This window comes from Pistacia vera, unplaced genomic scaffold (assembly GCF_008641045.1).
Source record: "Pistacia vera cultivar Batoury unplaced genomic scaffold, PisVer_v2 Contig445, whole genome shotgun sequence".
Lineage (NCBI taxonomy): Eukaryota > Viridiplantae > Streptophyta > Magnoliopsida > Sapindales > Anacardiaceae > Pistacia > Pistacia vera.
Genome location: NW_022196274.1, coordinates 773037 through 777378, shown reverse-complemented (window position 1 = coordinate 777378; position 4342 = coordinate 773037). Strand labels below are relative to the sequence as shown.

Here is a 4342-nt window from a genome sequence, read left to right as displayed (position 1 = left end):
TACTTATATATGTATTTTTTAACAATTAATTAAGATTATTTCATGTGTTCCACATTTTATATCCTAACATTGGCTAACATAGGCCCCACCATATAGTATTACGAAAATAAAAAAAATAAATTGGCATAATCGTAAAAATATTATGATAGTAAGTTATAATAATCTTAAAATTTGTAATTAAATAGGGTAACGCTTCAATTATGTTGGTATTTGCTCGGCTTTCACTATATCTCACCAGTCAACAATATTACTCTTTCTCCTCTCTTCTTAGTGCAAGCCACCACAATCTACCCTCCAATCTCCAATTCATCTACGGCTCAGATCTCTTTCCGACGAACCCGCAATTTCCTTCTGCCACCCTTAAAGCTCACCTACCATGACCAACGGCTGTTAATTACTACAACGCAACCAAGTGGTCTCTCTTTTCTCTATATATACACCTTCACTGTCTCTCGTTTACTCAGGAAATTCATTTAATTTATTCAAGATTATCAGCTCTCTACCTGAGTTTTTCACTTCTCCTTCTTGTTAGTATTTGTCTGTTTTATACACGGAAAGCAATGGAAGCAGCTGCAATTAACGGTCTTGAAACGGGTGTTTGTTCTAATGATCCCTTGAACTGGGGACTAGTGGCTGAGGGTCTTAAGGGAGTCATTTGGATGAAGTGAAGCGTATGGTGGCGGAGTACAGGAAGCGGTGGTGAAGCTCGGTGGTGAGACTTTGACGATTGCCCAGGTTGCTGCCATTGCAACTGATGAGTGTGGCGTCAAAGTTGAGCTTTCGAGAGTCGCCAGAGATGGTGTTAAGGCTAGCAGCGACTGGGTCATGGAGAGCATGAATAATGGAACTGATAGTTATGGCGTCACCACTGGTTTCGGGCAACTTCCCATAGAAGAACCAAGAACGGTGGCGCTCTTCAAAAGGAACTATTAGGTAAGCTTTATGAACTATTTTTTTTTCTTTTAATTTCTTTTTCTAAAGATGATATTTGCAGAATGATTAATAATTAACAAAACAACGCTAAAATATTTCTTACAGATTCTGAATTCTGGAATCTTGGTAATGGAACAGAGTCGTGCCAACACTGCCCCATTCAGCAACAAGAGCCGCCATGCTGTTAGGATCACACTCTTCTCCAGGCTACTCTGGAATCAGATTGAAATCTTGGAAGCAATTTCCAGTCTTCTCAATAACAAATTACTCCATGCCTCCCACTTGCGGCACAATCACTGCCTCCGGTGATCTAGTTCCTCTGTCATACATTGCGGTTACTACCGTCGCCCCAATTCAAAGGCCACCGGACCTAATGGAGGACTCATTAGTGCTCAAGAAGCCTCTAAACTCGCTGGTTTCGAGTTTTTGAGTGCAGCCTAAAGAAGGCCTGCTCTTGTGAACGGTACTGCTGTTGGTTCTGGAATGGCTTCAATGGTTCTTTTGAGGCTAATGTTCTTGGGGTTATCCGAAATTTTGTCAGCAATTTTCGCGGAAGTGATGCAGGGAAAGCCTGAATTCACTGACCATCTGACACACAAGTTAAAGCACCATCCGGGCAAATGTGAGCTGCAGCAATTATGGAACACATTTTAGATGGCAGTTCGTATGTTAAGCTGCCAAAAAATTGCACGAGAGGATCCTCTTCAAAAGCCGAAACAGGATCGTTTGCCCTCAGGACTTCCCAACAAGGCTTGGCCACTGATTGAAGTTATCAGATTTTCAACCAAATCAATTGAAAGGGAGATCAAACTCCGTCAATGACAACCCTTGATCGATGTTTCAAGGAACAAGGCTTTACATGGAGGCAACTTCCAGGGGACCCCAATTGGTGTCTCAATGGACAATACACGTTTGGCTATTGCATGTGGATGAAAACTTGTTTGCCCATTTTCGGAGCTTGTCAACGACTTTTACAACAATGGGTTGCCATCAAATCTCTCTGGCGGCAGAAATCCAAGCTTGGATTATGGTTTCAAGGGTGCTGAAATCGCCATGGCTTCGTATTGTTCTGAGCTCCATACCTCGCAATCCAGTCACCAGCCATGTCCAAAGTGGGAGCAACACAACCAAGACGTGAACTCCTTGGGACTCATCTCTTCAGGAAAACTGCTGAAGCTGTTGACATCTTGAGCTCATGTTTCTACATATTGGTAGCACTTGCCAAGCCATTGATCTGAGGCACGTGGAGGAGAATTTGAAGAAACAGTTAAGAAAACCGTGAGCCAAGTAGCTAAGAAAGTTCTAACTATTGGAGCAAACGGAGAACTTCACCCATCAAGTTCTGTAGAAAGACTGATCAAGGGTTGATCGCGAAAACGTTTTCGCTTATATAGATGATCCCTCCAGTGCCACCTATCCATTGATGCAAAAGCTAAGGCAAGTACTTGTTGATCATGCATTGAACAATGGCGAAAATGAGAAGAATGCGAACTCTTCAATCTTCCAAAGATTGGAGCTTTTGAGGAGGAATTGAAGGCCGTTTTGCCTAAAGTGGTGGAGACTGCTAGAATTATGATTGAGGAATGGAAACGCAGTCGATTCCCAACAGGATCAAAGAATGCAGATCTTATCCATTGTACAAGTTTGTGAGGGAAGAGCTAGGAACAGGATTCTTAACCGGTGAAAAAGTAAAGTCACCAGGAGAGGAATTTGATAAAGTATTCACAGCTATGTGCCAGGGTAAGATCATAGATCCAATGCTAGAGTGCCTCACAGACTGGAATGGTGCCCCTCTTCCACTCTGCTAGAGTGTTTTTTATTTTTTATTTTCTTTAAATTTCATTATTTTCAATTTCTTGTGAAAGGAATTGCCTAATGCCATGTTATTAAATGATTAAATATTCATTTGTAATGTGCTTTTCTGAATATAGAAAATGAGAAATGGTTGCTCGTTTTTTCCCACAATTAAGTTGTAAAGATTGGAGCGTTGACCAAAGGATAAAAGAGGTCAAAATTGTAATTTAGCTTACCTCCTTCCACTTGTAAAATGGCGCCGTATCAACTCTTCTTCTTCATATAAGAGGAGAGTTGTTTCTCTGGAAAAGTTAGTTAGAAAAGACACTGAACTATTCATTCAATCAATGGGTATAGAATTTTGCGTTCACTCTCTAAATCTCACATGGTATCAGAACTGAAGACAAACGTCTACAGCAAAGATTCTTGGCCTTCTCTGTTCAATTCTTCATCATGGAGAAGACAATGTTTCTCAATCCAGCTTAATCCTCAATTTTTTTGTCCAGTTTGCAAGTGATTACTCTGAAGCTGACAAGAGATAATTACAAGGATAATTATCGATTCTGGAGGTCTCAAGTTCTATCAGCTGTCAGAGCTCATGAATTGGAAGAACACATAACCGGTGCAATTTCATGTCTTGATCCTTTAATTGTTTCTGAAAGTGTTAGTTCATCTCAATCGAATGAAACCCTAGTTAAGGAAAAACTTAATCCGGCCTATGTAGCATGGAAAAAGACTGATAAATTCCTTGTTACTTGGCTCTTAGCGTCGATTTATGAATGTATGTTCAGTTACATTTCTAAGTGTCAATTTGCTACTGAAATCTGGTACACTCTTGAAAATGAGTTCATCATTGACTCTAAAGCACGAGCTCTTCATTTGAAGAATCTCCTGCAAAATAATCGAAAAGGAAACATGAGTTTTAGTGAGTTTATTAGGAAAATGAAAGGCATTGTCAATAATTTAACAGCCAGTGGATAGGTTATAACTGATGAAGATTTACTTTAGTATTTATTAGATGGCCTAGGTCTAAAATTCGACGTTGCTGTTGTGAACCCAGCATCTAGAATTTAGTCTAAGTTTGACTCAATATCTTTACAAGAAGCACAGTACCTGCTCCAGAAATATGAAATGCGACTGGAGAAATTCAACAATGTAGATTTCACTAATAGCTCAGTGCATATTGCTTCTCTTAATAATATTGTGTCAAGAGGATTGCAAGGTTCTACTGATGCTTCTGGAGGTACTAATGCATAGGATTGTAAACGAGTTGAGCCGAGTCGAGTTTTTGGCTTATCAAGCTCGAGTTTGAGCTCGAGCCTGACGAGCTTGGGAATTGTGACTCCAACTCGAGCCCGAGCTCAATCGAGTTCGAGTCAGCTCGCAGGCTGGCTCGAACTTGAGCTCGAGCTTGTTAAGGCTTGATCAAACCCAGGTTTGACCGAGCCAATTTCCCTTTTTTTACAACCTGTTTACAGCCTTCCTACATACTTCCTTCCTTCTTTACATCCAATGCTGAATTTACACACACAAAAAAAAAAAAAAAAAAAAAAAAAAAAGCACAATTAAAACTTCATAAACAGGTATGTCCAAAGAATTGAAATTTTGAACAATT

General features: G+C 40.1%; 1 pseudogene; it reads left to right on the top strand.

The window, feature by feature from the left end:
- The first annotated feature begins 560 nt into the window (after window positions 1–560).
- Window positions 561–3071, top strand: LOC116144420 (annotated as a pseudogene).
- The last annotated feature ends 1271 nt before the right edge of the window (window positions 3072–4342 follow it).